This window comes from Balaenoptera ricei, chromosome 18 (genome assembly GCF_028023285.1).
Source record: "Balaenoptera ricei isolate mBalRic1 chromosome 18, mBalRic1.hap2, whole genome shotgun sequence".
NCBI classification, from domain to species: domain Eukaryota; kingdom Metazoa; phylum Chordata; class Mammalia; order Artiodactyla; family Balaenopteridae; genus Balaenoptera; species Balaenoptera ricei.
In genome coordinates this window covers 47,291,510-47,302,971 of record NC_082656.1, presented here as the reverse complement: position 1 = coordinate 47,302,971, position 11,462 = coordinate 47,291,510, and the positions used below count along the sequence as shown (strand labels likewise).

Genomic DNA, 11,462 nt, shown 5'->3' with positions numbered 1-11,462 from the left:
CAATATACTTCTACTTTCAGTATTTCTGTTGTGACCCTGCAATGACATTCAAAAAATATATTTTCTACCTCATTTATTTCTTCAATATCTAAATGCTATTTAAACAAAATTCATTTAATTATTTCATAAGTGATCCCGCTTATCTTATTGGGAAATAAATGTGTCATTTATAATAGAAAATGAAATACTATGTAAGCTGTCTTTGTAAAGTTTTACATGCATTAATGTTGTATTTGTACTGTATACAGAAGAATCATATTAAATAATAATATTGTGATAAAACTACATATAATACTCTTTATGAAGAAAATTGTCTATACAATTCATGATGAATTATGAAAAATATTCCCCAAATATTATAAAATTTGAAAAAAACAAAACATTAAGGATAATTTTGGGTGTTAACATGTAAATTCACACACTCTGGGTAGGGCGAAAAATTCTCTAAAATCAAGTCCTAAAAGGCTTATCAATACTCCTTGGATTAACATGATCTATTAGAAGAGGTAAGGCAAGGATCAATTTGGAAAACTTCCATATAGGGGAACAAGTCCATGGCGCAGAATAGCAACTCAGTTCTTATTAATATCAAAGGGTAGGGCCTGAGATTTTACATATGCCAAAACTAGAATATAATATTATCCCAGCTTATGGGGTTTTGTGAGAATTAAAAAGAACTCACATTTATTAGGAAGAAGAAAGTGATGGAGAGATATGAGCATAAAGGATCCATAAGACTCACTCACCAGCAAAGTAAATCACTTCCATAATTCAACCTTGTGGCTGCAGTATATATTAAAAAGTATGCCTCAATAAAATTGCAGTTTAATTGCTTTGAATAGTTAAAAGCATGATAGCTCACAGCTGGTTCAGAAATACTCTTCACAGTATTACTGAAATCTCAGAGAATTTGTGCAGGTATCCTGGGGTAAGTTGGAAGCTTGAACCACCTCTTTGTTATCTCCTTGATATATTCATACAGACCACTGACTGACACTTCTATGAAACCATCTGAGATGGCAGGAAATAATGGCAACATGTAGCAAGTTCCCATTTCCCAGAAGTGAGCATAAGTAACACACTCCTTGTCAACTGGGCCTTTTCTCCTCTGTGATAGGGCTATCAGTCATCTTGAGGATGCCAAGCGAGAGGCTACAGAATAAACCCTGAGGACCAGATGGAAAAAGGAAGAAGTCAGTATCTTAGTTCTCTCTACAGAATGGAATGTGATGGTTGAGAAACATCTAACCTGACCAGAGAAGCTGATCTTGACTTAGAGACTCTTGGTGGTATTAGATAAATATTCAGGGGATACACCAAGCTCAGTAAGGCATAGCTTGTCTGGAAATCTTCAGATATCTTTATTTTCCTTTTGTTTTCTTTCTCTTTTCCATACTGATTGTATTCCTTCTCCAAGGATCATTGTCTTCATAGCAATATTTGGAGTTTTTGGAGGATAACTAATGACTCATTATACTGTATATGTATGACAACTGTTTCTCTGAATCTTTGTATGTTTATCAATTTTGCTAATAGTAAAAATTGCAATGGACAGTTTTGCTTTTTTCTTTGGTATTTTTTAAATTTTAACAAATATATAAGCTTTTTTCTATATAGATTCTATATCTTCTTTCTTCTCTATGATGACGTTAAATTTTGTTATATTATGATGTAATATAAAGTATATCTTGAAGTACATCTATATCTTAGGTATGGTATTATGGGCTGAAGTGTATCTTCTAAAATTTATTGGTTGAGGTCTTAACATCCAGTATTTGGAAGTAGGGCCTTGAATGAGGTAAAATGAAGTCATATGGGTGGGCCTTAATCCAATATGCCTGATGTCCTTATAGAAAGGGTATATTAGAACACAGACACACACAGAGGGAAGACTTATGTAAAGACACAAAAGATGGCCTTCCAGAAGCTGAGGAGAGAGGCCAAAGAAGAAATTAATCCTGCTAACACCTTGACCTTAGACTTCTAACCTCCAGCACTGTGAGGAAATAAATTTTAGTTATTTAAGTCACCCATTGTGATACTCTGTTATGATAATCCTAGCAAAAAATATGTGTGGGCATAGATATAGATATATAGATATTACACATAACTATACAAAAATGTATTGCATTTTTATGGTAGTGGCAGTAAGAAGTGGAGGATATAGCTAACTTTACCTCAGATAACTCATTTTGAAGATTATCAAGTGATTAATTCATCTTTTAGTCAATGTATTAAATGACATTTATTATTTATTAAATTCTTGTATACATCTGGGTCAGATCCTGGACTCACGTTTTGCACTATCTAGAAGGTTATATGGAAGTTTGTTCATGGAAAACCAAATTTGGGGATATATTATCAGTGAAGGGGACTTGGAAACACAGTGAGTGTGCTTGGCTCTACTCTCTGACATCTGTGGGTTTTAACTTAATTCCTAAGTTTCTCCAGTAGTGTAATGCCTACAAGATCAAGACTGGTTCAGGAACTGTGGAACACGTGACTGGATGTTTTATAGGAGAAAGTGGCAGAGCATGAAGCCATCCACAAGAGGATAGATTATCTCTAATTTGCTAATAACTGACTACCTCCACTAGAAAAAAAATGAAGCTAGTCTGGAATAATCCACTTTTCTGAAATTATACTGACTTCTTTTATCACATGTTTTCTGCTAAATGAGCGTGAAGATCATCTTTCAGATGACATTTGTCAGAATTTTTCATAGGGTGAATAGAGATGAGCAGAATAATTTAGATGTATTTTTCTATGCTTTTGCTATAAACTATTTGCGTTTATTAATACATATCTTGTCTTCAGTTTAAAGTAATTAATATACATTTTTTGAAATTTCATTATTTACTAATAACATGATTGTTTATCCTTTCATATAAATTTAACAACCTATCAATAATGTTTTAAACCATATTAGTTACCACTGCAGTTATCAGTTAACCACAATATTTTGCTAATGATTTAATAAAATGTATTTATTTAAAATAATTCATTTATGTCTATAAGTAAATTTGTTTTATTACTATTATAAATGTACACAACACAACATAAAATGTCATTGTTTAACTGAAAATACTTTTAATTTTTTTTTTAAATACCAGAATTTTTAAACAAATAAAAATCATGAAATAACAGAGAAGAAAGAAAAATATTGTGGTTTATCAGATACTTATTCTCTTCATTGTCTCAATCATACTGTGTAACGAGCCCAGCATCAGTAATTAAAATGAATAAGCACTTATTTGTCTTGTAGGACTGTGGGTTAGTAATTAGACTTAGCTCTTCTGGATTGTTTTTCTGGTCTAGGATGGGTTCATATACACACCTATGGTCAGATGTCTGTTGGTCTTCGATAGATGACTGTTCAACGTGTCTCTTACCTTAAAGCAAACTAGCCCAGGAATGCTCTGTGGGCAGTAGTAGGAATAGCAGTACAGAAGTAGAAATAGGCAAGTGTTTTCTTGAGGTTCTGCTTGAGTCAGCTGATCACATCTCCTTGGCCAAAGCAAGTCAGATGGTTAACCCCAGATTCAGTGTACAAGAACAATTGGTGTAACATCAGGAGCAGGGACAAAGTAAAACTTTTTGCAAACTATCACACTTGGGAAATTTAATTCCTAGTGCTTATAGAAATAATTTGTCTTTTTGTGTCTCATCTGTTATGGCATCATGTGTTGCAGATTCAAATTTTATCTCTAGTTTTATATTCTAATCAGCCTAAATCAGAAATGTTTTGATAAATTTTATCAGAGACATTACATTGTTCACTATGCAATGATAACAGTGATAGTTTCTATAAACTGAATGGTTCTAGATATTTTGGGGAGGTGAAAAATACATCAATATTGATGTAATGTTACTGCCTCAAAGATATATTCAGGGATTTTAGAGTTTAAAAATTAAAGGTTGGAGCAGAATCAGGAATAATACCAGATATCCTATTTTAATATGGTGGAGCTAAACTATTATCTCTTTATTTAATTTAAAAAACAATATAAATATCAAAAAAGTATGAATCATGATTGTTTTTATTTAGCAAACAACCATAAAATACTTTCTTCTTTGTTGATCCAATTTTGTGTCTTTCTGACTTTTCACTATGAATATAATTCAGTTTATCACAGCTCCTTTGGTACAAAAACTATAATTTCAGACAGCTCTAATATCTTCCTAGCATCCCTAACTGTGCTGTGATTTCCCTTTGGAGACCCCTAATGAGCCATTTTCTTGGGACTGCTGTCTGATCTCTTACAGTCCCTTAACATAAGGTATAGTATCCTGAGCATAAAATAACTTCTTATCCACTCAATTTGTTCTTGAATTTGTGTAATTTTTCTGTTACTTTCATGCTTTCATTCCCCATATACAAAATCATATACTAATTCTATTTTTTAAGAACAATGAAATATTAACACATGATTCTTAATTATGTAAGTATTTTCAATGTATATTAATAAAAATAAAATGATAATAGTGTTTTAGAGGGAAAACGTCTTGCTTCTTTGTTTCAATTATGTCTTTATTTTTTCTGTTTAAAATGTGAATCATGACCAACAAATTGCAGATCATTAATATCTTGTGAAATTTCTTTGAAAGATAAATAATGCTATAAATATCTGAAATTTGTTGGACAATATTTTCTAATTTATTTAGAACACAAATATAAATGATTATAAAACTTCTAGATTTCATTGTTTTAACTTTCAGGTACCTTGACTTGTGGTAGCTAGGTAAATATTTAACAACCGGTGCTACCAAAAAAAAAAAAAAAGGTCTAATTTGGAGTATATGTAGTTCAAGATATCAATGTGATGCCATGAATGCAGCGTTGGGAAGAGGTGTATGCAATCATCTCTTTGAGCTAACTGTGAGCAGCCTCTGTGAGTGGGATCCAGCACCCCTGAGTCCTTAAATATCTTGTTTCACTTTCTTCAAATGATACAGTTATATATATATATATATATATATATATATATATATACTCTCTTAGTTCTTCTGGCAATCAAAAGACCTACAGGGATTAATAATAAAAATTATTTATGTGGACTTGGGCCAGAACTAAGTTAGGTATATTATAGGGACTACAGTGAACTGGAGGGCTTATCATATCAGCTAAATGGCACAGCAATTACCTAGTTCTAGAGGACTATCTCTGGAATATTTCCAGATTCCCTTTCTGTGAAATCATGTTTACTGAGTATTTCTCCTTAAAAAGATATATTTTCATTAATAATTCCTATATGAGATAATATGTACATAGACTTTAGTGTTCCCTAGTATTCCACTCTACACTAGCCAGAGATTCATAGTCACAAGGTTTATACATATGCATGCAAACACTTTATATTAGAGTCTGGTTGAATGTGTTACCATGAATCCATATTCCTAGGCAAAAATATATGGCTCAAAATGAGAACACATAATGCTAACGAGACAATAGATGTAAATATAATACACCACTAAATGAAAGAATAGATAAATTGGACTTTATATTCAAAGCCTTCTCATCTTCATGTCTCACTGTTGAAAAATCAAAAGGCAAACCATAAATGGGACAAAATATTTGCAATACTCATGACTCTAAAAAGACCTGTGTCTTGAATATATAAATAACTTTTAAAATTCAATAAGAAAACCACCAAGAAAAAAATAACCAAAATTGAAAAAATACTTCACAAGGAAAGATATGTTAATAACCAGTATACACATGAAAATATGCTCAACCTCATTAATCATCAAGGAAATACTAATTTGTATTAATTTAAGCTACAGTGAGATACAGCGTCATTTCTGCTAGAATGACTAAAAGACAAAAGACTCGTTATCATTTTTGAGAATGTTAAATGTTAGAGAATGCAGATCAGAATAAATTCCTTCAGAGGAAAACACAAGATAAAATTCTAAGCAAATATGGAAGGATTAACCTGTAATAAATCTATTTTCCTTTTAATAGGAAGGAATGAAATCACTATGTGCACAGAATAGGTACAATTCTATTTGTGGTAGAGTAATAATGTTAGAGTTCTCTTTTTTTTTTTAATTTTATTTATTTATTTATTTATGGCTGTGTTGGGTCTTCGTTTCTGTGCGAGGGCTTTCTCTAGTCGCGGCAAGCGGGGGCCACTCTTCATCGCGGTGCGCAGGCCTCTCACTATCGCGGCCTCCCCCGTTGCGGAGCACAGGCTCCAGACGCGCAGGCTCAGCAATTGTGGCTCATGGGCCTAGTCGCTCCGCGGCATGTGGGATCTTCCCAGACCAGGGCTCAAACCCGTGTCTCCTGCATTGGCAGGCAGACTCTCAACCACTGCGCCACCAGGGAAGCCCAATGTTAGAGTTCTTGACATGTATTTTCTCAGGGATCTAAGAAGCAGGTTTATCATTCGGTAGTGAGACTTATTGAAGATAGTGGAGAAAGGAGACATTGAAATCTGTTACATTGGAAAGCAGGAAAAATGGTAGGATTGCTGGGCAGTGTTGTCTTCATTTGCATTTGGGTGATTTTATAGTGCTAATATCCAGTAGAGGCTGAGAGGACAGAGTCTGGAGTCAGACCACATGAATTCAAATCTTATATCTGAAAAATCCTATACGTGATATTGGAATATTTTCTTGTGCTTCTCTTTCCTCATGTGTAAAATTAGGATACTTAAAGTAAGTTGTTTTCAAAGGTGAAGTGAGTTAATATATGTAAATATTTAGATACTTTATGTATATAGTGTTACCTCTTTGTTAATAATAGAAATATCTCTATGTTCAGGTGCTCGGGAACACAAGGAAATAAATAAGGAAATAGACAAGGTATAGCTGGGAAAAGACACATAGTTACACATAGACACATAGAATCTGCGTTGGAAATTTTTCAGATCAGCGCACTGGCGAGTGAGTTTAAACAAATACCCTATGCTAACACATATATATGGAATCTAAAAAACAAAACAAAACAAAACAAAACAAAATGGTACTGATGAACCTAGTGGCAGGGCAGGAATAAAGACGTAGACATAGAGAATGGACTTGAGGACATGGAGGGAGAGAGGGGGAAGCTGGGGCTAAGTGAGAGTAGCATGGACATATATACACACTACCAAATGTAAAATAGATAGCTAGTGGGAAGCAGCTGCATAGCACAGGGAGATCAGCTCGGTGCTTTGCAACGACCTAGAGGGGTGAGATAGGGAGGGTGGGAGGGAGGCTCAAGAGGGAGGGGATATGGGGATATATGTATGTGTATGCATGTGGCTGATTCACTTTGTTGTACAACAGAAACTAACACAGTATTGTGAAGCAATTATACTCCAATAAATTTGTATTAAAAAAAAAAAAAAGGAAAGAACATTCTCAAGGGTATTATAATGAACCGGAATCTATGCTGAATAACAAGAGAAGTGAGAATGTGTGGGGTAATAGTAGTGAAATAATGGGGATGGAGTTATGAGTTGGATTTCTACATGAGTTGGGTAAACAGGCAAATAAGAGAGGAGTATAGGGAGTATATTCAGAAAGTTGGACAATTCAGATTTCTGAATCAATGTATTTGCAAATCAAAGATTTTAAGGTCCGATAATGGGGATGGAGACTGACATGATATGGGGGAAATGGTTTTGGTGGATAAGAAGATCCAAGGGACTGAGTGGTACATTTCTGGACTAATCATCTATGTGCAATTTGAGGTTATACAGAAGAGTAAAAGCAGGAGGAGTACTATGAGCCAGATTCCAAAGGTCTTAATATCCGAACCAGAGCCAATAAGAAGTCTGAATATGAAGTACTACATAGGATTGAAAGTGGTATCTCATATCACGTGCTTCATTGAAACTAAATCTTTTATAGGAGGAAACAAGATAAAAGTTTTGGAAGTACAGTGAGAAATGAGGAAACCTACACTACCTCCATCTTTGCTGGTGCCTAAAAGCCTTCACCTGAGAGCTATACTAAAGAGGGCAGTATCACTGAGGTCTATCTGGGTTAAGAAGACAAAATGAACTTTCAGAAAAGAGGTTAAAGGACATTTGATAAAATGTTCAGGAGGGTGGGGAATGATGTAGAATTGGGATATATTAGAGGATATATAGAACATAATGGAATATAAATCAAAGTGAGGAAAGATGGGCCTGGGAGACTGGGATTTGTGCCCTTAAATAAGTAGAGTCTAGCACATGGGTTGAAACTTGATAGTCTCTTAAAGATAAACAGTCTCTCATCTCTAAGAAGATATTTGGAACATCCATGCAACTATTCTGTGCTGCAGCTAATTATTGTTTGCTGGCCTGGATTAAGGCAATCCTGGTGGGAGCATTAGGCTTTCAGATGACCTTTAGGTGACCACCCTTTCTGGAAACTATGAGGAAAGACCTAGAAATGAACAAAGAAACAAAGTTCACATACACTAAAGTTCCTGCATTGTGAGCATCAAAATGCCCCCATTTTTTTCATTCAAAATATTTCCTCTGTTTAACATATAATTTCAATTGATATCTAACAATATGAAAACTTTTAAATGTACATTTAAATATATCCAATTTTTGATTAGTCTGTGAAGGTGAAAGATCATAGACATTATGAAGAGTGATATCAACATAAATTGTTTTAACCCATTCCTTAATTATATAATTTCTCACTTTCAGAGTGTGCTATAAATAGTAACCAAAATTTCTTCGTAGCAGTGCCAATCTTCAGCTTAGCATATGAATTCAAACAGGAGAGACTGAAATTCTGATCAGTGTGTCCTGTGTCTTCAGTTTAACCTGAATTCCTGCTGATTGAACTATGAGGCAATAATGACAGCTTCCTCACTGAGAAGGGTCACTGATAACTGTACCACTTCATGGGCACTGCCCTTCCCGACCCCATCACCAAAGAGTAAGATAGTTTATTTTTCCTAAACACTACAGTAGGGAGTTTTCGGAGTAAGGACTCTTTTCAGTGCACAATAACATATCAGAATTCGTGTATAGACAATAAAGCAGCATATCCACAAATCCCTAGAACACCAAGCTGGATATTCTCCTTTCTGCAGGTTTCTTCCACATGTTTTGAGGTGAAAACAATGATAAAGGCATTGCATTGCCTCCCTGTCCCAATTGACTACAAGTCCGTTGAACACTATCTACAAACATTACTTTCAAATATTCTGCAAGGCTGAATTTTTTTATTTAAATGGTGGCTGTATAAGTTCCAAAGAACAGTGGTTAGTGATCTGTTTATCAGGCAGATAGATACCCTCTCTTAAGGAATGATCTTTATCTTCCTTCGCAGGTTGTGGAATCCTTAAAATCAGGGAACATATCTCCTTTCACTTTTTATATTTAAATGTATCTGTATTGCTTAGTAGAATGCTAATTAAAGGTGTTTAATAAGTGTATGTTGACTTTTTGCAGATGTGGCAGCATCTAGGGAAAAGGAAAGTCTTTTCTTCCTATACTTATATTCCTATTATGTAACACTAGACAAGAATCAGAATGACATATGACTTCAATAAAATCCATTAAATGTTTATACTGTATTAAATGCTCAAAATCTATGATGATGAAAAATAAGGTACAGCAACAGGCCTCTAGCAGTTTGTAACTTAGTGTTCTGCAAGTATCTATGTACTCTAATAAATCCATAAGTCCATGTGACTTAGTTTTTGCAGAATTATTTTTTTTTAAAAGCATTCAATTAGATCACTTGTTAACATTAATACATCTGAAAAATCAATTTCTTCCTTCCCCAATTTCCACTGAACAGGGACCATCCCACAGGTTCACATTCCAAACTCCACAAGCCCTATTATGAATTTAGGGAACTTTGTTCTCTCACTCCCTTTTCTCTCATTAATACATTTATTAGAGAGCATGGCACCCTCCCAGCAAGCAAAAGGAAGAAAATAACTGAGAGAAAAAATAGATAATAGGAAGTCTGTGAACACTCACATATTTTAAAAATTCTTCTTAGTATTTTATTGGCCTCCTCAATTAGATTATTGGAATAAGCATAAAGCAGAATATTCTTCTACAAAACATTTTTTTTTCACAATACATATGGAGGATGCAAAGTTTTATGTTTCATTATATTGTTCATAATTCTAAGAGCAAGTTTTAAGACAAGTTTTCCTTTGTGATGTTGATTTCTTACAATATTCACCCAATGTCTCTCAAACTAAAGGGCAAACCTAGCTGGTCCATTCAGTGTCACATGTTTTGAGCAATACATCTTTTCCATTCTAAAATAATATTTACCACCAATAGTTCTGTACAATTTAAGTAAACCTAAAGAAACTTTTTTTTTTTTTCAACTTTTCAGGACTTTATTTGGTTTCCAGGACCAGATCCTGTACATTTCCAAGCTTCCTACTCCAACCCCACTAATAGTATTTCACCTTCAAAAGTTTGATTTTTTTTTTTTTCTGGAATGTCAATGATACTCATGATTTGCTGGTTACATCTTCAAGTCACACTTCTCCTGCTTTATTTTTTTATTGTGCATTTTTCCAGCCAGCACGTTTGCTGTCTTTCCCCTGAAGAATCTTGTTCCACTCCTCCAGGACCTTCACCTCTTCCAGAAGGGCCTTTTCCTCCTCTTGAAAAACACTGTTCTCCTCTCTCAGAGCCTTGTTCTCTTCACAAAGGGCCTGTTCCTCGTTCCACAGAGCTTGTTCTTCCATCTCCAGCGCAAGTCCTTCTTCCATCAGGGCCTCTTGCTCCATCCTGATCGCACACTCCTGATGTTATAGGGCATTGATCTCCTCAGGTAGAGAACTTATTTCTTCTTGAAGGGCTTTCGCCTCGTTCTGGAAGGCTTTCTCCTGTTCCCTGAGAGCCTTGATCTGAACTTCCAGGGCTCGATTCTGTTGCCAATAAGACTTACTTTCTGTGTTCAAGGCATTGACTTTTGTCCCCAGGTGGTTTTTGGTTTTCTAAAATCACACTTTTAAACTTACACAGCAGCTGGTTTTGCTGTCTCAGGGACTGGTTCTCCCCCCGGATTAACTGATTGTCCATTTGGAAAGCTTTGTTTTCTCCTCGAAGGGCTTTGTTTTCTCCCCAGAGGGACTTGTTTTCTTTTCTGAGAGCCTTGTTCTCAGCCCTGGACACATTATTGTCTCTCTGAAGATTTTTTTCCCACCTCCTGAGATCCATGTTTGAGCTTGTTTTGATCTTGGGTACAAGAAAAGAAAGAGGAAAACAAATGCAGTGTCTTCCATCTTTTAAATTCAGAGACAACCATTGTTTCTTAGTGTTTTATCTGAGAAGAGTATATAAGGTCCCGGTGTGCTGGGTTCAACCAAAGGTGAACTAATGATATTTGGAACAAAAAAGGTCCTAGATTTGTTGAGAATGTGTTTGTATAGAATTGGCTGTTGGTTGACTTGCACAAATAGTAAACCCAGCAGGGATCTAACAAGGCTCAGCCAGGCTCACTGCCGGGAAAAAAAAAAGTGAATTTATGAAGAGAAGTCAGCAAATTAA

The 11,462-nt window shown here is 34.9% G+C and overlaps 1 pseudogene; it reads right to left on the bottom strand.

Moving 5' to 3' along the window:
• Positions 1-10,468: 10,468 nt before the first annotated feature.
• Positions 10,469-11,220, bottom strand: LOC132352432 (coiled-coil domain-containing protein 70-like; annotated as a pseudogene).
• Positions 11,221-11,462: the final 242 nt, after the last annotated feature.